The following is a 25,875-nucleotide window of genomic DNA, read 5'->3' on the forward strand; positions in this document are numbered from 1 at the left end:
TAAATAAAATAAAAAATTATTTTATTTATCAAATAAAATAATTTTAAAAAATGGCCAATGTTTCTGAATGTGTATTTTGTAATTCTGAAATTATAACAAACAGAACATGTGATACAGCACCGTATTTTTTAATCCAAATGTTGGTATGTGAGCAAGAAAAAAAATACAGAGCTTCTATATGATACGAAATCTACCAACTGCACATGTATGTCTGACATATTTAACACAGCAGACCAATGGCTCTAAATCAACCCTGAATTTGCTTCTGTAAAGGAGAATTATTATTGACATATCCAGCTTGAAGGGCCACTGAGAGTGAATGAGTTTATTGCTGTTCAATTATCTAATTAAGTTCCAGGAAAGATGTGAATCACAAGGTCAGTTCGCATCTGAACTGAATTATAGAAGCAGACATGTATTGGCAGAAGAGCTGACTACGATGGTCACTGAGAGCATACTTCATACTTCTGCTGGCTGCTTTAGTGTTAAGTAAAAAACGGACAAAACTTTGTATTTTACACTAAAATGACTAAGAAAATAAGAATAAGGAAGAACGAATGACTTATTAGTTCAGGTTGATGCAGACTATCTTCTCTTACTTGATCTCCAAAAGCCAGTAAACAGCTAAAAATATTATGCAAGTATTTTGTTGTAGTGAGAATTACAAACTGCCAATACATGGAAGCACAGAATCTTTATATTTTACATACTCTAAAGTAAGGAAACAGAAAGTTAACTCATCAATAGGGGCTTTCCATTTCTTTAATATCTTTCCTGTCAATAAAATATGTTCAGTTGTCCAGTGTGTACAAATCATGAATGTAATTCCACTAATGCAAAAGGAAATTCTGCATACAAAATAGAGCCAGATGAGTAATCACTGAAACCAGCAACAAACATTCTATGTAGGACACTATTTTTTTTCCCTCAGCAACTACTCTATATGTGAAAAACAACTGTCCTGTTAATCATGAGTTGTTAAGAATAATAACTATGCTAATGACCAGTAAGGAATATCACACACACACACACACACACACACACACACACACGCATACACACAGGCACACACTTTAGGATTGATTGCCTATTGCCTGTAGGGATAGAATAAAAGATGTGACAAATGTGAGGGAAAAGCAATAGCACAGATAGTTTCATTTTGCACAGGTTTTGCTTTTGTAAAGTATGCTGCCAGTCATGAATAAATTGGAATGCATCACCTCTCCTTAACCACCCTTACATTACAGCACTCTGTTACTGGATTACAGAATAAGTTGTATTTGATGGGCCATTGCCAAGCTCAGGTGACAGAAGTAATGTTCCACAGTGGCTGCCTCCACATCAATGGTCGAGCATTTTAATCAGGCTGTTGATGATTGAATTGTGAACATAATCATTAATTTTGCGGATAAGTTTTTGAAAGCAACTTTCCCCCACACCGAAAGAAAAGAAAATATAAGACAGCCTTAGGAAATTCCACACGTTGTCAGAATGAATTATGATGAAATTCAAGAGGAACAAAGGAGAGTTATCATCATGTTGATTGAGAAAAACAAGGGAGCATAAAAGTGGAGAAATCCTTTGTAGGGTGAGGTGTGGCTAAATAAACTGTTGGTCACAGCAAAAGGAGGAGGAATCTGCTGTGGGGTCACAATGTACCTCAAAGGAGGAAGTATTCCTTCATGATGAAGAGAAGATAATAATAGAGGTTTAATCACACTTTCTGACTTTGAGATGCGGTTCTAACCCAGATTGTTTCCAGACTGCATTTGAAAAATAAAAATCCTTCATTATTTAAGTAAGAATGATTGGGGTACTTATATAAACATATGTGGTAACTTATAAGTCACTAACTTCATCCCAGTTGTTAAACATTTTTATGAGGTGACAAAAATCTCCAATGGTGGGTGGATTCTTACCTTGTGTTACACACAATGTAAAGGACTTATTGAACACTCTCCTAGAAGATAATGGTGTACTTAAATTTTTATTTTCTTAAAAACATGAATAATACAGATAGTCCTAGAAAGCGTATGGGAAATAAATATTTTCCAGTTTTTTACTTTCTAGGCAGTTATAATTTTAAATTATGGTATTTGGAGGTATTTGTCCTAAGTCAATATCATGAGATTCTACTGGACTCAAGAAAAACTCATTTTTCTTTTTACTGTTCTCTATTTTTTAATTAATGTAATGTTGTTTATTTATTTATTTATTATTCACTTTATATCCCACTCACTGCCCTCTCCCGGGTACTCCCTCCAAATATCCTTTCCCCCTCCCCTCTTCACCTCTGAGTGTGTGGGGGCCACATGGGTATCCCCTCTCCTGGCATGTCAAGTTTCAAATGCCCAATAACTACTGAACCCTGATCCTACTCTTAACACTAAGAAAAGATTTAAGTTAAAAACTATTAGTTTATTATCTTGAAGATGTCTTGTTATGAGTGTTTTCACATCATTTCATTTTTATTATAAATTATTCATCCAAGCATCTTCAGATTTTTTTTGTCTTTTGCCTGAAGTAACTCATACTATGTCAATGAAACTACTGCAGTAAATGCATTTACAGTTTTCTACTTTATGAAGACCTTAAAGATGCTTGCTTTCTTTACTTGTGAGAGACTTATATCCCTTTGGAAGTAGTCATCACTTAGAATCCCCCAAGAAACTGTTTTGGAACCTCTACAGATATCCGAATTCATGGACACAAACATGTCAAACAACATCATGGGATTTATATATTTTTCCCATATAACTTAAGAGTTGTGTAGCAGTTAGCTTAATACTCAACACGATGAGAATGCTCAGTAAATATTTTGTACTCTATTGCAAAAGTTTCGGTGTTCCTGTACTCCTTTAAAATACATTGCATTACAGGTTACCTGAATCCAAGAATCTAATTGGGTTCTCACCCAATTGGTCCAAGGTTCAAGCTTACAGATTTTTTTGAACACAGGGTACCAAAAAGTACAGGTATATTCGAATAGAGTTTAATAATTGTGTTCTAAATATGTTTATTAGGCTTAAGTTCATGTGGGATCTTGAAGGATGTGAGGTTGGGTCATAGATAGGGGTAGTTAGGTAAATGCAAGGGGCTACAAATTGAATACTAAAGAATATAATTTAAGAATTATTCTTTTAAAATAGAAATGAAATTGCTTAAGATAAATGTCTCCAAATAGATGTCTCTCTCTAACAACTTCTCCATTATCTGGACAGACTTGGGATGGAAAACTATTTCATGGTAAAGTAGTTTAATTTGCATATGTGATTTACTATATACATATATATTCATTTATATATGGATTTCCTACTGATCTAGAAGATTTTATAGTGAGATAGGTTTTCAATGTGAAGTCTGTTCACTAAAACTGTAAAACAGTATTTTATTCCCAACAGACTATACCATTATTTGTAACAGTTGCATCAAAATTAACTCATATTTAATCAATTGTAAACAATGTTGCACCGGATAATTTTAACCTCAAATAAACATGATATTTATTCAAATAATGTAAGTGTTGAGGCAACAACAGAATTGATGCCAAAGTCCCTTAGCAACAGAAATCAGAGTGCTTCTACAGAGTGTCACATCATTTAAGTCATTAAACTAGCTACAACACGTTAAATTTAGAACACAAATATTTAAGGTTGACAAAATTAATAAACCACAACTTTATATTCTGAAATGAAAATGGTATAAGCCTTGTCTTTTTCTTTGGTGAACTACCATTTCATGTCACAAGAATATCGGGGTAACCTCAATCCTTGGTTTCAGCAAACATTAAAGCAATGCACAGCAAAATCTCAGCTTATAGCTGGAGTTAAATACTTAATAAAATATGAATGAAGACACAAATCATCTGAAGATTCTGTGAAAGTCAGATTCTGCATCAGCACATCTACAGTCACTGTTTCTAGAAAGCCATCTCTTGATCTTCTCTCTGCTATGGGTACTCTAGAAGATTCTAAGATGGGGTATTTTAATAAACCTTTAAATTTCTACCAAAATGTTTATGAGAAAAATCCTTGCATATCTAAAAAGGCAAACAAGATATGACAATTGTTCCAATGCCCATAAGAAGATATTTAAAAATTGAGTTAAAGAAAATGGCACAGAATGGGGGACAGGATCCGATATAGGAGAAGACAGGAGAGAAGCCTAAAGGGCCAGGAGAATGAATGGAAATATGCAGCTGCAGGAGGTGAGGTGGAAACCTCTAGAAAGTTCCAGAGACCTGGGATGCAAGAGACTCCCATGATTCAATAGGAATGACCTTAGCCAAAATGTTCAACAGTAGGGAAATAGAATCTGAAGAGACCATCTCTAGGAGACAGACAGGGCCCCCAGTGAAGGGATGGGGTCACCAACCTACAAATGGGACCTCATAAAATTGCAAAGCTTCTGTAAGGCAAAGGACACTGTCAATAGGACAAAACGGTAACCAACAGATTGGGAAAAGATCTTTACCAATAATACATCCGATAGAGGGCTAATATCCAATACATGCAAAGAACTCAAGAAATTAGACTCCAGACAACCAAATAACCCTATTAAAAATGGGGTACAGAACTAAGCAAAGAATTCTCAACTGAGGAAACGCGAATGGCCAAGAAGCACCTAAAGAAATATTCAATATCCTTAGTCATCAAGGAAATGCAAATCAAACAACCCTGAGATTCCACCTCACCCTAGTCAGAATGACCAAGATCAAAAATTCAGGTGATAGCAGATGCTGGCGAGGATGTGGAGAAAAAGGAACACTCCTTCACTGTTGGTGGGATTGCAAGCTGGTACAACCACTCTGGAAATCAGTCTGGCAGTTCCTCAGAAAATTGAACATAGCATTACCTGAGGATCCAGCTATACCACTCCTGGGCATTTACCCAGAAGATGCTCCAACATATAACAAGGACACATGTTCCATTATGTTCATCGCAGCTTTATTTATAATAGCCAGAAGCTGAAAAGAACTCAGATGTCCTTCAACAATGGAAAGGATACAGAAAATGTGAAACATTTACACAATGGAGTATTACTCAGCTATTAAAAACAATGAATTTGAGAAATTCTTTGGTAAATGATTGGAACTAGAAAATTTCATCCTGAGTGAGGTAACCCAATCACAAAAGAACACACATGATATGCACTCATTGATAATTGGCTATTAGCCCAAAAGCTCGCAATATCCAAGATAAAACTCACAGACCACATAAAGCTCATGAAGAAGGAAGGCCAAGAGTGGGTGCTTTGGCCCTTTTTAGAAGGAGTAACAAAATACTCATGGGAGTAAATATGGAGACAAAGCATGGAACAAAAACTGAAGGAGGGGCTGTCCACAGACTGCTCCACTTGGGTATTCATCCCATGTGCAGTCACTAAAGGTAGACACAGATGTGAATGTCAGGAAGTGCATGCTGACAGGAGCAGCCTGTTATAGCTGTCTCCTTAGAGGTCTGCCAGAGCCTGAAATGTACAGAGGTGGATGCTCACAGCTAACCATTGAACTGATCATGGGGTTCCAAATGGAAGAGTGTGAGAGAAGACTGAAAGAGCTGAAAGGGTTCACAGCCCCCTGGGGAGAGCAACAATGCCAACCAACCAGAGCTCCCAAGGTTTAAACCACCAGCCTGGGAGCACATAGGGAGGGAGCCATGGCTCCAGCTGTATAGGTAAGGGAGGATGACATTGTCAGGCATGGGTGGGTGAGGAAGTTCTTGGTCCAGTGAAGGCTGGATGCCCACTATGGGGGAAATAGTGGGTGGAGAGGTGGGCGTAGCAGGATGGGTGGGGGCATACCCTCATAGAAGCAGGAAGAGAGGGGATGGGATAGGGAGTTCCTGGGTGGGGGGAATGGGAAAAAGGGATTACATCTGAAATGTAAATAAAATATTCAATAAAAAAAATTAAAAACAAAATTTGACCCAGAGTTATTCCTGTCTAAAATAAATGGAGGGACAAAAATAGAGCAGAGATTGAAAGAAAGACCATCCATGACCTTCTCATCTTGAAATCTATTCCATGGGTGGGCAACAAACCCTGACATTATTACTGATGCCATTTTATACTTGCAGACAGGAGACTATCATTGCTGTACTATGAGGGCTCTACCAGCAGCTGACTGAGACAGATGCAGATACTTACAGCCAAGCATTGGACTGGGGTCAGAAACCTCTATAGAAAATTATGGGGAGGGTCGAAGGAGCTGAATAAGAGGGCAACTCTACAGAAAGAGAAACAGTATTAACTATGTATGCTGAACCTGGGAGCTCCCAGAGACTAAGCCACCAACCAAAGAGCACACATGGTCTGGTCTGTGGCCTTTGGCACATGTGTAGAAGAGGGCTGGCTTCAGTAGGAGAGGATGCACTTAATCCTGTAGAAGCTTGGTGCCCCAGGGAGGGGCAATGAGAGGTGGGGAATGTGGGTGGGGGTGGTGGGTGGGTGAGGGGGTGGGTGGGTGAGGGAGGTGGGTAGGTAAGTAACCTCTCAGAAGCAAAAGGGAGAGGGATGGGGTGAAGAACTCATGGAGTGGGGACTGGGAAGTGGGACATTTGGAATGTAAATAATTAAAACAATTTTAGAAAAAGAAAGAAAGAGAGAAAATGGCACCAGCCACAGACCCTGTACCCTGTGTTCCTGTTGAGGAGTAGTAATGGTTTAAATTTCTTGTTAAGAGTCATAAAACATTTATTATCCCAACAGTGTAATGCATTATAGATGCGCTGTACTCATTTGCTATTTTTGAGTCCCATAGATGCATGCAAACATTATTCTGGAAGCATATTTTGAATTGAGCACGAACTAATATATATTTGCCTTATTGTAATTATCATTCTGTTATTCTATGTAGTGTTTCAGAAATGATATCTGTGACACACATATACAACAAATCATAAATGGCAAAAATGTAGGGGAGGGTGTGATGATACTTGAACAGATGTCACTCATTATTAGATACTTTCATAATACTTAGGTGTAAATGTAAGAAACACTGCATGTTAAAACAGAAGTAATCCTGAGTTTTGTAAGTTATAAAAAAAAAGAAAGAAAAGAAAGAAAAGAAAAGAAAAGCCTTATGGCGAAATTATTGTCTGTGTGAGAAAAATCATCATGAAGTTCTGTGGTCTGAGTAAGAAAACTGAGCTAACGTCTCATTCATGTATAGGTAGATGATGGGACGTCTTCGTCACTATTAGCATTCAGTGTGTAACAGCAGTACTAATGATTATATTAAACTGTTACTGAATACCGAGTACAGGTCAAGCATGTGTCAACAGCAACATGCAGGCTCATTCAGTCCTCAATTATAACTGAAATTTAAACTGTCTGGAAGAACAATGAGATTTTTAGATGCTAGAGGATTAGTCCTGACCTCCATCTACAGAAATATCATTTCAGTATAGAATAGTCCAAGCCTACACTTCCAACCCAACAGAGTGATATTCAAACAGTGATGTTTTTCTCATTTTTTAAATTGGTTATCTTGTTTTTTTACATTTCAAATGTTATCCCCCTTCCCAGTTTTCCCTCCACAAGCCCCCTATTCCCTCCTTCCTCCCTCTGCCCCTATGAGGGTGCTCCCCTACTGTCCAGCCACTCCTGCCTCTGTGGCCTAGCGTTTCCCTATCCTGGATCATCAAGCCTCCACAGGACCAAGGGGCTCCCCTCCCAATGATGCAGATAAGGCAGTCCTATGCTTCATATCCAGCAAACAGTGTTCTTCACATAATACATGAAAAGGGATGAATAACATGGGATGAAATTTGCACATTAAAAGTAAATCAAAATGCCAGGCAGTGGTGGCACACGCCTTTACTCCCAGCACTTGGGAGGCAGAGGCAGACGGATTTCTGAGTTTGAGGCCAGCCTGGTCTACAGAGTGAGTTCCAGGACAGCCAGGGCTACTCAGAGAAACCCTGTCTCGAAAAACCAAAACCAAAACAAAAAAAAAAAAAAAAAAAACCAAGTAAATTGAAAATGAATATTGCAATGTTGGTGTAATGCTTAGTCCACAACAGGCAGATAATAAACTCAGGTAAGGACAAGTCACAGTGTGTTATACAAAAGAACACTGCTTATAAGAAAAGAGTCTGAGGAAGGCTTGCAGCCTTGTCCCTTTGTGATCACCTTGGACTCCGCCTTTCCCACTGTCGTGCAGAGTTTTCCACAGTGGCATTGATTGTGTTAATCCAAATATTACATAGCACTATTATGATAAAGTAAGCATTCTGTCTTTTCTGGATTGCTGGCAGAATGCTCCAAACACATCTTTCCTTTTGCTGATGCTGTTAATTGCACAAATGCTCATGTCATCTTGTTTAGACTGTGCCTCCCTCCTGTTTTGACTATCATGTTGCCCTTCTGCTGGTCTCTCTGTTGACAGACTTCAGCTGCTACACACTGTGTCTTGGAGCCCGATCAGCTTCAGCTGAATCAAGTAGACAGCTTCTGCCTCAGCTAGCTGCCAGACGCAAATTTGTATTAAATTGTAGTTTTTTAATTCTCTTCAGAGATTTTTTAAAGATGTATACATGAAAGATGTTCTTTCTCCTGTGCATTTAGAAATGTCTAATAAATCTTATCCCTCTTTTTTTCCATGTCCAATTAGGTAGCATTAGAAAACACCCAGGGTCCCTTCTATTATGTCACCAGGAATGGTCTTTTTATAAAGCTACCATTCATCTTTTATGAGCAGTTTAAGACTGATGAAATTGGATTTATTACATGCACAGTAAAATAGAGACGCCAAGGATATCATAGTTGCTAAAGCACATTCTCCCTCTCTCTCTTTAAAAAGGCATTTTTTACAATCTTCACCCAAACAAATTTCTTGGACACTGGCCAGTTTAGCAGATACTTTTTTCTTTCTACATCTGTGTCTTCCATGTCTTCCATCTTGCTTTTTTCCCTTATATTTCTGGTTTTAGTTCATATAAATGAGGAGCAAATAATTAGAGATAAGAAAACAGGGAAAATATTTTCTTTGTGTGGCATAAATGTGTGTGTAGATTTATATGTATTTGCATGTGTAATGTATGTGTCCATGTGTGTATGTGTGAATGTGCATGTGTGTGCATGTATGTGTGCATATGTGAATGTTTACATGTGTGTGCATGAGCATGTGTGCACATCTGTTTGTGTATGTGTTTGCATGCACATGCGCACGTGTACGTGTGTTGTGGTGTGCATGTGTGCGTGCATGTGTGCCTGTGTGTGTGTGTGGGGTGTGTAGGTAGAGACCAGTGGTGATGTTGGTTTACTATCTCTGTCTCTCTCCACCTGAGTTTTGTAACAGGCTCCCTCTCTGAGTCTAGAATTTGCCAACTTGTCTTAACTGGCAGGCCAGCATGCCCTGTTGTTTTATGTGGGTGCTGGAATCTGACTCCCTTCTTGGTTGTGTTGTGAACATTTTACCAACTGAGCAATCTCCCCAGCCCCAACAAAAAGTAATTGATAAGTTGTATGGTAAGGTGTAGGAGGACACTATGGAGGTCATAAGCTCTGTCTGTGACTTGATCACAATCTCTTAAAGTCCTGAATGCTACGATCACCTATATCAATATACAATATACAATATACAATATACAATATACAATAGCATTTCCTAGGTTTTATCTCATTACTCTCAAGCCCAACGTCTCACAGATAGTTACATAAGATCTTTTTTCTTTTCTAAGATGTTTTTGCATCTAGGATGTTGCAGGCATTGTTCCTAACCTTTTGGAAAACTATACTGGCTCCAGCGTGCAGGCTCAGTGCTGTGGGGAACCAGATGTTTGCCTTCAATAGTAACAGAAAAGCTGGGCCCCTTCAGTTCAGCACTCAGTTTTAGCCAAGGCGAGGACTTGGATTTCTCCCCATCAAACTTCCTCCAGAGATTTAGATTCCAAAAGGGAAGTCTTCAAGGTGGAAGAGATACTTGGAAGTCTCCAGTCTGTTAGAGAAATGCTACACATAACGATGTGTATTGAAACACACAATCTGTGAGCATCATCCAGACCCGGACTCATTTGCCTATTCAGTCCCCTCCCTTTCTTTTTCTACTTTTTTCAGATATCTGGTTATAATTAGTACATCTTTTTTTAAAATTTACCTTAACTAGAATTTATTTAAAGGTCTTTGTGTATATCAAATTGAGGTAGTCTGCATTTTAATCCTTTCTTGCTTTATAACTTGTCATTAAAATAAAGGCCCACATAACACAATTAAGTATTCACTTTGTAAGGTTTAGATATGCAAGAACTTAAAAAAGCACACTAGGCTCTGCTCTCTAATATCATCGACCTCACCAGTTTTATCAGTTACTTTAACCCAAATAAGTACTATCTGACACCCCCCTCGCCCCCTGTTGGTCTCCTTTCCTGAACTCCATGTATTCCATCTCCATTCTTCCTAACTACTTCATCTTATTTAAATGATACCAGGGCATATCTTCAAGGCCCGGAGGAACAGCTACATTAACATTCCTCATGTTGTGGAGTTTGTTTTCACCAGTAAATCAAATCATCATTTGTCCTAAAAGTTATCATTGCCCAGTACAGTATTGAATAAAGTTTCTGAGCATTTCTAATGAAATTCTTTGTTTTCTTGGTGGTTTTGCTCCGTTTTAGAGAGTGTTACTTTGAGTGACCACCAACGATTCTGCCTAGTTTTATCTGTGAAATGATAGAGGGAAACACATATTGTTCCTGTGATGGTTTCCAGTCACAGTAGTGCTTGAACATTTGAGAAATGAACCACGTGGTGATTTTATAAACTGACAATAGCTAATGTTTATGGAGTGACAGCCGGTGTCTTCAAGTATCATTCAGTAAAAGTTTCTCATAAATTAGATATGTTATGCGCATTTAATTCCAATAAGACCTCTCTCTCAAGAGACTTCATGTTTTCCACCGTGCTATAGTGATGAAAAGACAGAAATGAATGAATGTGTGTTACAAAGTCAGTTTAATAACAAGCATTCTGCCTCTGGAACCCCAATGCTGAACTATTGCCTTAATGTGAGCAGCCCAAGTTATGGATATTGACAAAGGAATGGAAAAATTTAAACTGTCTCAGTGATTTCAAGTTATTGCTACTCCATTGTTTAAGTGTTTATATAAAAATGCGTTTTAGTTTTAGACAGGATCTCACTAGGTAACCTTAGTTTGGCTGGTCCATGCTCCAGAGCCCACAGGAGCCTCAAACTCATGGCAACCTTCCTGCCTTGGTTTCCCAAAATCTGCAATTTTAGTCAGGTACCCCAACAAGGGCATAACATGAAGCCACTCTAAGAGGAACTACAAAGGTCAACTTCTATTATCCTGTCAGTGATGTCTAAAGGACCTTCTCTTGAACCATTTTTTTCAGAATGTGCCCACACTACATTTTATGTTTGGAGAAGTGTGTGAAATTTTCATACATCAGTATGAAAATTCCAACACGTGGAATAGTTTGTGTATTATTTTTTGATTATTGTGCTCAACAATGAAACTTTTCACTCGGTCCAAAGCAATGCCTCATTAGCTGTAAAAGCAACACCTAGAAGGCTGGGGTGAAATTCTAGATTAAAGAGCAGTGAGGACACCACTATGTTTTGCATGACCCATGAGCCAATCCTAGACAGCAGTAAAATGTTATAGGAGGGAGTATTTTAAAAAAAAAATAGAAAGAATTCAGGTATGTATGAAAGGTGATGCATTACCAATGTCAAATATTCTCATTTTGACAACTGCATTCCTGGCTATGAAAAATTATTGCTTTTCTTGTTGTCCAATAGCCCTTGAGTTACTTACAGTCAGAATATGCTTTGGGTAACTTTCAAAATAGTTAATAATAAAATGCTTATCCTTTCTCTTTGTTTTCTTTCTCTCAAAAGAACTAGTCTTTCTCTCAAAAGAGTTGGCTGTTTTAAATTTTTTTCAAACAAACAAACATGTTAAGAAATAACACATACACAGAGAGAGAGAGACACACACACACACATGAAGAATTCTGAATAAATTTTTTTAACTATTATAGTACAGGAAATATAAACAACTCTACTTCTATAATGCAAATATTTGCATATAATGAAGCAAAGATTTACATAGATGGTTGGTTTATCAACAATTGTCTACAAATGGTAAAAATATTATATAGAAAAATTTAATTATGAGAGAAAAGAACTTTAAATAGGAAATAAGTACTTTGATATGCTTTTAGTTATTTGAATTAAGTACTAAGTATGCTTTTTATTGATACACCTTTTAACCTAAAATATTAATGAATGCATATTAATTGCATCATGACATTTCCACCCATACCCATATGTTTATAAATCTTTGATTTTAACAACAGCCCAAGTCCTTGTTACAGTCTTCTACTCTCCAAACTCCCCTAGGTGTCTTTCCTTAGTAGTCAATTTTCTACTTTGTGACAACATTTGTTTTGTTATTTTAATCTATACTGACTTTTGAAACATTCCCCAATGATTAATTTGAAGTCCACATCATACTTAATATTTTTATTTCTGATTATGTGATGTCTTTTATAGTCTTGAAACCTAAAGTGTTTATATTATGGGTCAATTGAAATATTTAATGTGAAGTACAAACTACCTTCTTCAATTGACCTTTCCTTGATTCTACAAAGGGTCTGTAAAATATATGACATGACATTATATTAAAAAATGCTATATTAGAAATATTCCATTCAAATATGATCTCATCAGAAGATAATTTTAGATTATCAACTTCATGACATCGGTAATATTATTATCATACACAAATCCAAAATTTCAAATTTTTATATTCAATTTTATTGTTTGATACAGCATGGTAACATAAAAGTTGCTCAATGTATATAACATTAAATAGACTTATCAACTAAAGATATTTAACAAGTAGGATAGTCTAGTCAACAAGAAGAATAAATAATAATTTCAACAGTATGAACATACTTATTGATAGAGACATTATTTTGTGTCATAATTCAAGCCTAAATAAATTCAAATATATTCAAGATTTACATAATTTTTGTCTTCTCGTGATAGAATTACATTGCAAATCAACAAAAGAAAGAAAACTAGGGCATTTACTTAAACACAAGTAGTTAACCAATGAATTTCATAAAAATCAAAAGGAAATTTCGACATAGTTGAGGTAGTCAAAATCTGTCTGAAATGTGTGGAATAAATAAAAATAAAAACAAATTATTTAGTATTTTATTTAAAAAACCAAGAATAAAAAAGACAGTATAAATATGAGGCTTGACTTGGGATGGGACTATTGTCAATGGATGGGGCTATTGGACATTGCTGACTTCTGGAAGAAGAGAACTTAGCTTTTTAAAGGACTCTGTCCCCACTAGGTCAACCAGGCTGCAGTGTATGGTCCCAGCCAAATCAGTTAATGGACATTACCAACTGAAATAGGTGGATTATTAAAAAGAAGGGGGGAAAGTTTATTGAATTGAGAAGCTTTGTAATGGTGGTAAACAGATACCAAAAGAGTTAGGAGGAGAAATGGGGGTTATAAAACATAATGACATTGCATGTGTATATGAAATTCTAAAATAATTAATAAAAATGCTATACAAAAACAGGTTACAAAACAGGAGCTAATAATTGAAAATCAATATATGTCTTACCCTGAAGTTTTAAATTTCAAGACTCTAAAAATGCTAGAGTATATTTTAAAGTAATGAATAAAATATTTCAGAGGGTATGGTCAATAATAAAATGTGCATGTTAGTATTTTTCATTAGTTATAATATTCTCTACATCATTGCTTTCATTAGCATACATGTACAAGTTTGCTCAATTCTTCATTATTTCAAATATGAGATATCATGTCCTCTGTAACTTAAAATTATTATGTTAAGTTTTTTCAATATGCCAATATTGACAAATGTTAAAATTTTAAATTTTTATGATGAGTTTCAAATTGCTAATATTTTACATCACATTTAGAGATTTTTCAGGACATAAGATTTAGGACTCTATATAGAAGAAAGCATCACTTTACCATTTACTTAATTCAGTGCTCTTATTAATTATTCATTCTACAGGTATGTTGGCATCCTATACTATCAATTGAAAGTAAGTGTTTTATCATTTTTAAGACATACTTTTGCATGTATAGAATCATAAAAACATAAATGCATTTTAATTTTTAAAAAAGAACATTATTTTCTAATTATTATTGATGCATAAGATTTCCATAAACTCTAACATTAATATTTTAGTTATATATTACATATAATATATATATATATATTACATATATAATATGTGTATATGTGTAGTGTCTGTTGGTTTATTTTGGGTTATACCAAGAATTAAAGTATGACATTTTGCCCTTCGATGATAGCATACATGTTTTAATATTCATACATATTTTCTCCATAATGCAGATTTTATAATAAGTAGAATTGACAACTGTAATAGTTGACATAAACTATATAGTAAAATAACTAGCATACATTTATATACTTTTATCCTCAAGAAGAAACGGTATTCTACTCTTCGATATGCAAGATATAGTATACACTTTAAATTTGCTTTACCTAACTGAAAAAATGTTTAGAATTTATGTGCTTGGAAATATATGCCTCGATTTTTGACCTTGTGTGTTAAGAGAGAGGGAAAAGGGAAGAAGGGATGAAAAACAGTGGTAAGGATAAAACATAGATAGAGGCATGAGAAGACATTAACATGTGAGCCTTGTTGGGACAGTACTTAATTGCACTGTGCCATACATACAAGGTCCTCTGCAATTTATTTTTTCCTCTGTCCACCAGCATTTAAATGCATGGTTGATGCTTGTTTTATAAATATCCATAAAACGTCTATCAAGATCTGGTTAAAATATATTGACTTCTCTAACACTTTCACATCTTCTAATTATTATATAAATAATTGTTCTTTCTTCAATGTTCTGAGAAAATTTATTCTACAATCACTTTCAAAAATAACACTTTTACTAATTTGCCTAACTTGTGATGGTAAGAGTATACAATTAAATGCAATAATTTTATCACTATTTTAAGTACATATGTTATCTCATGGAAACATCGTTACCTTTTTTGCAATGAACAAAAAAAGTAGATAAAGGAAATTATTTTAACAATCTCTGGCATCTATGTCTAATAAGGTTTAAAATTCACCTTTCATTTTACAAATGTCATAACTGAGGTTTCAAGATATATATGTATTGTTCAAAGCCCCGTCCATTACATGAGTTAAAAAGTCCCATTCCATTTCTCTGTTCCCTGCCTTTGAAACTGCTCTTTGACATTGACCTTTCTCTGTCACAGTGAGTAATGATACATGTACTTTCTCCCTAGAATGTTACTTGAACGATTTTTCTTTTTCCTCATCGTGCCCCTCTTGCCTGAATTTAAGAAAGACAGAGCATTCAAAGCCAGTATTGATTATCCTGGTCCTCTAATAATAATGTATCAGCATCATTTCATTGAGTATAACAACCATTGGACAGATATGAAAGATGTTAAAAAGTAGGGGAAAAAGTGGAGGGCTTTAAAGGGACTGTAAAGAAAATATGCTTCATGTTTTGTGTGTATATGGTGTGAGTGTGTGTGTGTGTGTGTGTGTGTGTATAACGTAAATTGCTTCTCTCAAAACAAAGCCATGGATTACAACATATATCCGTAATAATGATGAAAAACACAAAAAGTATTAATACAGATTTAGGAACAAATCAAGGCATGTAAGATGTATACTTCTAAAGGCAGTCATTATGTCTCAAATATAGTTTAATCACATTAACAGTGATTCTCTCTAGAGTTTGTCTTAAACAGAATTATCTTTGCAGAGAAAACTTTATGCCTGTCCTTCATCAGCTTCCGACTTTCCCTCATATACCCAATGCTTTATTTCTAAAACTATTTCTACTAGTTTCTCTGAATTTTAAACAGATTTTTTTGGTCATTTTCTAGTTATCTAAAAGTACCACTTACTATTCTTTAGATGTAGAAAAGCTTCAAAGTTACCATGTCAATGGCAAGGTCCTTAGCTGGTGGCAGTAGCAAGGTATTGCTGAACTGTAAGGATGGTAATTTCATCACTTGATTATTCATTAAGAAGATGATGTGAAATAGGCCTTTAGGAGATGTGTCTGGTCAGAGAAAGTAAATCAGAGGGGAAATGATATTTTGGGCTATGTCTCTCATTTCTTCCTGTCTGTCTCTCTGGTTACTGGCCACCAGAAGGTGAACTTTTTTGCTCTGCCACATCTGTTCTACTTGATGCTCTACCTCATCACACATGGACTAAGACATGGTGGAACCAAGTGACCATAGACTGTGACTAAGAACCAAAATAAACCTTTAGATTGTTTTATGCTTGTTTTCTCACAGTAATCAAGACTGAAAAGCAGACATAATCTTCCAGGATTTGTCTCAGTCCCTATCTATTGCTTTTAAATTTTTTAAATTATCTTTAATCTTATTTTTTTTACAGTCTAGTCATTATTCCCCTCCATTTCTGCCCCCCCAAGAGTTCCTCATCCCATTGTTCCTCCTTTGTCTCCAAGAGGATGTCTCCATTCTCCCATACCCTCAGATACTTACACCCTCGCTATTGTTAAGAGGCAATACCCTGCTCTTCAGAACCACACCACACACAACCAGTCCTGCAAATGGCACAGAAACAGCATCAAGAAATCCCAGTTACAAAGATTTTAATTTCTTAAGGGGGTTGATCCCAAGTTCCTGAGGAACATGCAAGAAGTACAAGAAAGGACTAAAGAAGATGCAGGCCAACAATGCAAAGGTAGAGAGTGCACAAGTGGAAGCCATCAAGCCCAAGATGTTAAAGGGCCCCAGCTGCAAACTCAGCTGTCTGGCTTTCATTGCTCACTCCAAGGAGATTAGAAGTTACATGACCAGAGTCCTATGCTGTTTTTACAAATATACTTGACACAAGATCTTTGAAAGAAGGAAAGAAAGAAACAAAGAAAAGAGGCAATATCTTTTTTTTGGAGGAACCATTTACCTTACAACATGATTTTTATCTTCTTTACCATTTTGTGACACAGTAAATGTATGATTCTTCAGTTATTTTATGCATTTAAGTTGGCCCCGCCACAATGAAAGTTAATTTCTATAGGACAAAATGCATGGCTTAAATAAAATCTAAAGTCCCTGTCACTAATAAAGTGTGCCATAACTTTATATTGATTTTAACAGGGAACAGGAAATAGCCTGGCATAAGGGCCCAGTCTTCAGATACGATGCTTATTTAGAGACTCTTTAAACTGAAAATTAGTTCAATAACTCTTTACTTTTTTGAATATAACAGGGAAGTGTTTTAATTAATTCATTGATTTGTGTTAAATTTCTTCACAGTCTTGTGTAGAATATTTCAGAATGAAAGCATTAAATGAAGTTAAAGGCATTAATTAATCTTACTGGTCATCGTAGAAGTAGTCTTCCTAGAATTTATTTTATTCAGTTTCCCCTTCTCCCCCATGTACAGTGATTAGGCAATACCAACGGAGCTGAGCTCAGCCTGCACCTTCTGTTTTATGGATTACTTTGATTGTTTTTAAAAAGTAAGTATTTATTTCAAATCTGACAAATTCTAATAACACTGCCTGAATCCAAACAGAGCATGCTACCTATTCCCTGGCTACAAAGCCAGATTTAAGTTGACACATTTCACTTAAAGTTAATGTTGCCTAGAGGAGTCTTGCATTTTTTTTTTTTTTTTTTTTTTTTGAGGTATATGCTCCTAGAACTCTTCTACTTGGTCTGCTAATTTATGCTGCTGTTTTTATTAAGTGTTATATGAACATCCTAAGAACAGTTTATCTTGGTTTTGCTAACTCAGGAAAACAATTTGAGAAGTCACTAATGATGCTTACCTAATATAGAAATACAGATATAAAGACTGAAAACAATTAACTCATATTTATAACTATGAAGATAGTCACAACTGAGTATAATGGAGTCTTACAACAACATGATTCTTAACGAGCAAAACCTGATATGTTCAGAATCATAGATGAGCTAAATGTAACTTAAAAACTAAGCCTAACCTCCCCCTAGAGGCCTTGCACGTGTGGCTGTGGTCTCACATGTGTGTTATTACATTAGGGGGAAAGAGAGGAGAGAAGCTATGTCTACATACAATGTTCTGTCATATGAATATCTGAGTGATTGATAGCACAACATTTCCTTAAAAAGTGAGCCTGAGATGCCCATCATTCAGGCACCAGGCAGGTCAGGAAAGGTTCCCAGAACATGGAGCAGGCCAGAGACTAGAAAAAATATACTGGAACCTCCTCCTCTGGGCAGGAGTGATACCAAGACAGATGACCTTCACAAGGGGACCCTGGAATGGGCTTGGCAAAGAGCCCGAGACAATCACCAGATCAGCATCATGGTGCCCAGACATGGAACTAGCTTGAGATGACCACCAGTCTAGCAGCTCACAGGCCTGGAGGTGACAGGAAGGCAGACCATGTCTGAGATGACCTCTGTCCAGTTTCATGATGCACAAGCAGGGCATAGCACTCCTGAGCTTACTCCTGAGATGACCCCAGACACCCACAGACACCAGGTACCGCCAGGAGAAGCAAGTACGTGGTGCAAAAATAGAAGAGAAAGAGAAACAGAAGGGCATGAGCACAATGAAAAGAGTCAGAACATGAGACTAACGTTAGTGAGGAACAGATTGATGTGAGTAGCCGATGGTGGGATACTGGCCTATGCTGCCAACACGGCCACGTCTGCATATGTGGTCCTGTAACAGCATGGATTTGTTACCACCATAACCAGGTAAATATCTGAGGACATGTTGACTTTAAGCGCTGTGAGGACTTGACCCTGCCCTCACCAGGGTATTCTGGGTGAGCTGGCCCTGGTGGCATGAGAGCAAGATAGCCTGGTCAGACCCAAGCTGCAGCACTCAGAATCGCTTTACACATTTTGGAGGTTGCTGGTGAGCCTGTTCCTGGGGGCATGACCATGGAAGAGCTGGCCCCATACCTCCACTTGTCTCCAATGAGTGAGGGAAAAAATGGCCCTGCACCTCTCTTGCCCCTTGCCACCTTGATAAGCAGATGAGCAGGCCCGGAACCTCACCTGGGTAGCCCAGTAGAGCTGACCCTGGATGTGGGGGTTGTAAATAAGCTAAACCTGAGGTCATGAGTATGGAAGAGCCAGCCCTCCCTCTTGTCTGCTGTATGATGGTATTAACAAGGGAGAGATCAACCCCCCCCTTCCCTTTTGCTCTCTGCATCAATGGGAGGGCTGGCCCTCACTTGGACATGAGAGCAAGAAAGCTTGTCCTGCCCCTCACCTGCTGCAACACTTGGGAGTACCTGGTGTGAGCAGCAAGAGAGAGCTGGCCCTGGATGTAGGGGTTGTAAGTGAGTCAGCCACAAAGTGTGAGTTCAGGAAAGCTTGTCCTGCCACTTGTCTTCTGGGATGGCAGTGGTACAAATGAGATGCCGCCTCCTCTCTCTCATCCTGTCATCTACAGCTGACAGGAAAGCCGACCTTGGGGTCCTGAGTGTGGGAGAACTGGCCATGTCTCTCACCAGCTGCAACACTCAGGAGAGCTGCACCGCACAGACCCTGAGAAGCAGCATAGAGCTGGCCCTAGGATATGAGAGACGGAAGGCAGTCAGCCTGAACAAGTTCAGAAACCTCTCAGGCCCAGACTCAAGGCTTTGAATGGGTCCACTCCAACATCTACTCCATTGATGAACTGCCGGAGTGCATGTAGGCCAGACCTACAGATCCAAAATTACCGGATCTCTATGACACAGGACAACAACAGGATGTCCAAGAGGTGTCACAGTGAGGTTCCAGTATTGATAGAGCAGCAGAAGACAGAGGCCTTCTACCAGACAAATGAGTCATTGTAACGAACATTTGCAAACCAAGGAGTGTAGACAACATGGTATACTGTGGGACGCATTGTAACAACCTATAGATACCACAGTGTGGTTTTTTTTTCTCTGTTGTGGGGAGGTTGTAAAGGTGGAAGGCAGGTAGAAGGGGAAGGGGAGATGAGTGGGATTGCAGTGCATGATGTGAAATTCACAAATAACACATAAAAAGTTTTAAAAAAAAATAAGCCTCAACTCTCCTCTGTAGAAGAAATGTTACGTAATGCTATGTCTAAAACTATAAGCCTGTACAAATTCACATCTTTAGCTATTTTAGCAATTTCTATAATCATATTGTTTAGGTGTTAAACTTCTTCTCTTAGAGATGAGAATAAATCAGCAAGTGTGTTTTTACAGTTCTTTAAATAGATGGTTAGGCTCACTGTGGAGAGAAATGACTTTTCCCTTGAAAATGTTCATTTTCTTATTCATCTATACAGGCTGAAGTCAAGCTAGGACTAAAAAAAATTAGTCAGATAAAACAAACATTTAATAAGTTTCTACTGATACGTGAAGGCATGTTCTTCCAGAGAGCATTTTCTAAAGGGAAATAGAGATGCAGTTAAATGCTACCTGGAGGTGAGCTATGATGTGCAGTGAGAATCCAAGTCTGGGATAAACGCTGAGGAAAATTTCTGAGAAGAGACTTTTCTCACTGATGAACAAAATGAAGGTTGGACCTGGGTACTGATTAACTGTGAGGGAGAGAAAGCCTTCAAATATGGAAAACAAGAACTTGGCATCTTCAGAGGGAGAACAGTAAATGGTTAAGTGGGGCTGGGTTTCAGTGGGTCTATACAGAGTTAAGAACAAAGAAGATATGGAGCATGATCCAGCTGAAGCAAAGCTGATTTAGGATAAGATGGAACCTGAAAAAGCAAAATGTGATGAACCCATGGTTGAAACTGAGTTGTAAAAAAGAAAAACTCATTTTGAAAAGGGATTTTTTTTTTCTCTGAGAAAAAATATACCAAAAACCTCTCCATTTATTTTGGGACAGAGATGGCAATGTGAGGCATATTATAAAGAATTCAACCATGCAAGTGTTAACTATAGTACAGAACATAGCAAAACCACAAACTATACATAGACATATATATACATATATGCACTATGTATTGTGTATACATACATATATGTGCGTGTACATATATATGTACTGTGTAGCATATGAATGTACATAACATCTATATACACATATATGGATATATACACATATATATAATTTGTCTATAATCTGTCCTATAGCTAACATTATTTGTGTGATTGAATTTATATCTATATCTGTATCTATATATCAATATCTATATATCGATATGAATACATACATGTATATATATAATAGTAAATGAATTCTGTTAGTCATAATTTATGTCAGTTTTATGGGAAAGATTTACCAGTAATGAGCATTTTTATTATTTATTATTTTATAGCATATAATTAAAACATGGATAAAAGTAACCAAAAAGCACACTGCATACCTACTAGCTGCCACTCAAATATATGTTATGAAATTTATATATTAGTTTTATGAATCTTCTTAAGCACAGTGTGGACAGAGCTAAGATGCTCAGCGTTTCACTCATTTATCCAAAGTCTTAAATATCAACATCAAGATAGGAACTCACATCTCCAATATAGAAATGGTGGAGCTGGTATAGTTACACACACACACACACACACACACACACACACACACACACACACAAGCATGCATGCACAGGCATGCATACACATATTCCATGACACAGTTCTGTATTACTTGCTTGTCTCTGTCTCAATGAGTGAAAGAACTATTGATTCTTATCTCCTGCATACGATGTTTTATGATTTTTAACTCATGGCTTATTATTATTTTGCTCATTAATGTTATTTCTCAATGATGCTCAGTCTTGGACCAAGTTTCTACTTGGAAACTAGTGTCCCTTTGTAGTCTCAAAGTGATCTCTGTAGTAGTAAAACCACAGAAGTTTTTACTTCAAACCCTAGCATAACTTGTCTTGCTATTTTCCCACAGTATGGACTGTACAATGCCTTTGTATGTGAGTCAAGAGGAAAATATTCAGAAATATTATGCAACTGTATGAGGATGACACTTGGGACATGTTGGAATGATTTCCTCTGCCCAGACTTGTGGCATTACAAGATGAAATCTCTGCACTGAACTACTTAATGGTTTTATGATAAAATACTTGGATATGATGCTGGACACCAAGGACTTATGTATGACTGTCACTAGATATGACCCTGTCATGTCCATCACATTTCCTCAGGCTCTTCCCTCAGATATATAAAACCTAACTTTAGAATACTAAATACTTAATAAATTTGGTCACTAAAGATTGATTTAAAAGTTCCCTGACAATAGGACTACTCATACCCTATTTGGTTGTATAGAGAAAACTTGGGAGGCACTTCTTGTTGACAGCTATGTAGAATGTATTTTCTGGTAATTAATAGGCAGAAATCAGAAGGAAAGAGAAAAGATTAAATGCAGCTTCTATTATTATTCCTGATACTAAAAGAGTTAATGCTTGATTAAAGCCAATTAAATATCTGAGTTCAAAGGGATTTTTGTTTTACTAAAAGGAACCAGAGTAAATACAACACACCAAATGCCTCAGGACTTCATGCTCCAGTTCGGAGACTTTCGTTTCAAAGCACTTGTGCTTTACTGTCTCAAAGTGTGTGAGTGATACCGGCTTGACTCTGCCTAACAAACAGAAAGGGAAGCCATAGCCTTAGATTGTCATGTTCGACAAGTTAATGTGTAGTCTTTTCTAGTGGTGCCCTCTGCAAAGGCTCCACATACAAACACCAGCCTGAGTGTGTTTAAACAGGCTGTGTTTGAATTCATTCCAGACTTTCCATTTACAGCAATTTAAGACTATTTGTATTCAGGAAACAAAATAACAAGGGACAGCTGTTTCTCTGTTTTGCTCTTATTTCTAAGCTATTTGAAAACATTTAGAGAAGCTAAAAATATAAAGGGACAGCCTCTTTGTAACTTAGGATATAAGTGAGTCAGGTAAAATGACAGTCACCAGCATAAAAATCAACAGTTTTCTTTCAAACCTAAATTTTAACCATCAAATTAATTTTATCATAGAATGCAGTCTTGTGCTAAGTTCTTCACAAGTGATATATATTTCATCTTAAGAGGTAGGAAACAGCAAATACCATCACATACCCTTGCCATGAATGATCCTAAATGCATCAATCTAGACTCTCGTCTTCACTCAAGCTTACCATCATTTGGAGACCTGGCATACATGAGACCATTGCTAAGCAGTCACTACCCATAGTTCATTGCATTGGAGAATTATGGTTCAAAGACTAATCAGTTCATGTGAGATTTCAGAAAAGGAGTCAAGCTAACGTGGTTACAGTCAGTCATCAGGATTCACTGGCAGTGGGCAGCACTCTCTCCTGAACATCAAGCTGTCTTACAAAGTCCAACCCAACAAGGAAGGAAAAGATGATGAATGAGCGCCTAGGGTGTATCTTCTCTGAATCTATTCACACAGTGCTTTGCAACACTCATGCTTGAAGAATTCAAATTGCCAGTGCTGGCAGGCTGACATGCATCCAATAATGGTCATAGGTGATTGGTGCTTATTGAAAATCTACCTAGCAGAACTGTGTATATAAAGAAATTAGTTCAGAGCCAAGCTCTAAACTGCTACTTTGAAAATGGGACACGATTAGAGCTACTTGAAACACATACATGCATGCATAAACTCACTGCCTAAACATACCTAAAAGAAGCTATTTGCTTAAAAAAAAAAAAAAGAGCGACAAATTATTTGTGTGTGTGTGTGTGTGTTTTCTAGGATGTGTGGGACTTGCTGCTTTTTCTCTGATCCAATATGAGTATTTAAAAAAGAACAGTATCATGGAACAAATGCTTAATTTTTTTTTAACTCAAGGGATTGAGTGTGAACAGTTTTATGAATACGTTTCATTATGAGAGGGAAAGCCCATATGTAGTGTGATTATTTTTAGGTAAGTAAATTACCTCCCGAAAGAGCCAGATGGCTCCAGACACACATCTGCAGTTCCTTTTTCTCACTACTCGGACTGATAATGACAGGGTCATGAAGACACAGTCACAAGCAAGCTCCAAAATACACACTGGCTCGTGCGGAGACGGGGGAGAGGACAGAACTAAATATTGTTTTAGCTCTTACCGAAAGTGGGTGGACTTCCATTATAGTTCAGCCAACTAACAAAATGTTCTTTCAGTATGGCTAGTCATAAGAGTAAAGAACTTGTTGAGGGCTATTGACACACTGTGGGAACCAGGAGAATAATGAATACTAACTAGAGAATAAAAATAGTGTTGAGCTTTTGTTTATTTATTGTGAAAGGGATATGACCCCTTTCATCACATTTGGTTCTAAAGAAGGAAGCATATTAGAGTAAAACAACACATTGTGTGTCCTTACTCAGTGTACGCCACCAGCTCTTTACCTTCTGGCCTTATATCCACCTTTCTTTTTCATGTTTGAAGACATAAGAACTGCACCTGCAGACAGATCTCTTTGATTGGTGACTATAGTGATCAGAGGGTACTGGGTGCACATTTGGGTGAAAGGCTTCATGTTTTCCTTTTGAGGTTGTATGTAGCTCTGATACTAGTGTCTGACTGACATTGAACTAGAACACCCTTTAGTGCTTACTTCTAGTCAAAGTTCCCAGCGCTCCCTGTAGATACTATCTTGTGAGGTTCTGGGGCTATCAGCCACTTAGCTTATTCCTTCCCTCCAGTGATCTCCCCATCCAATTTCTCATTGTCCTCTGACACAGTAGAAGACTCAGGATTTAGGCACAGTACAGGAAGTGAGCATTATGCTCTTCCAAATGGATTTTGTTACTGGTTTGTTTTCTCTGCTCCTCAGATTTGCTAATCTGGAATGATTTGCACGTTTCCTTTCCCTCCTTGTATCTTTCATTGCATCAAATCAGTAGAGTAACTTTTGTCTCCTGAATAGACTTTGATTGGTAAATTTAGTCAAAGTATTAGGTTTCAAAGACCAATGAGTTTAATTATCTGGAAATTAATGAATGTATGTTAAAAAGGAAGACATGAAGGACAAGAAATAGGTATGACTCAACTCTCAGCAATCCATGACTATCTGCATTCCCTTCCTCCACCTCTCTCTCTCTCTCTCTCTCTCTCTCTCTCTCTCTCTCTCTCTCTCTCTCTCTCTGTCTGTCTCTCAGGAATAGGATTATACTTAGGCATGTAAGTCTGTCTGCATATACCCCCATGGCTTTGGTCATTATGTGTAGCATTTGATCATATTCTTACAAATAGTTCTTATGTAGAAATGGCATGCCATATCTGTCTCTGCATCTTGAAGGTGACAGACATATATCTTGCAGATAATTTCTTCCTCCTCTCCAGGAGAATTCACACAGAGTGGGATGGTGCCTGCCATGGAGATACTGACACTGTCCTAAAGAACTATATAAAAAATACTTGAGAAAATCAGGTCCTGAGTGGTATTTAAGAAGAGAGTTTTCATGCAAACCTGAGCCAAATCCCCTATGAATTATTTCAAAACGACATCTGTACAGAGTTTTAAAGCCACTAACATTTAGAGTAGTTTTGTTAGATTGCTGTAATTTATTAGAGTTAATGCACTTGTTAATCATGGGAAGTCACTGTCGTTCTCAAATGCCTCCACTTACCCAACAGGGCTGTGAGCAGCTTGGCTGTTTACTGACAGTCTGACTAGAGCAGCAATGAAGAAAGAATGGACACACAGACACACATAGAAACACAGACTAAAGAAACACAGACACTGATGGCTTCCTACTCCCAGTTAAAGCAGTATCAACCCTGCAGTAGCTTGGGACACAAGTATAGAATCTAAAGCAAACCAAATGCTTTCCTATTCTTAGAAGGAGAAATGAGAACCCAGTTACAACCAGATCAAAGCAAAACTAAAGTCTGACCATATGAAAAACTCTAGTATCCATT

At 37.2% G+C, this 25,875-nt stretch overlaps 1 protein-coding gene and 1 non-coding gene across 17 annotated transcripts in view; one reads left to right on the plus strand and one right to left on the minus strand.

Annotated features, from left to right (window-relative positions):
• The window catches only part of Robo2 (roundabout guidance receptor 2), a 1,463,572-nt gene that overhangs the window by 652,164 nt on the left and 785,533 nt on the right, over positions 1–25,875 (minus strand). The gene's annotated exons all lie outside the window — the stretch shown is intronic.
• On the plus strand, positions 18,026–18,163 carry LOC117718334 (small nucleolar RNA SNORA17). Its single transcript, XR_004608030.1, has one exon. It is a non-coding gene; the product is annotated as a small nucleolar RNA SNORA17 (small nucleolar RNA).

Source organism: Arvicanthis niloticus, chromosome 12 (genome assembly GCF_011762505.2).
Source record: "Arvicanthis niloticus isolate mArvNil1 chromosome 12, mArvNil1.pat.X, whole genome shotgun sequence".
Lineage (NCBI taxonomy): Eukaryota > Metazoa > Chordata > Mammalia > Rodentia > Muridae > Arvicanthis > Arvicanthis niloticus.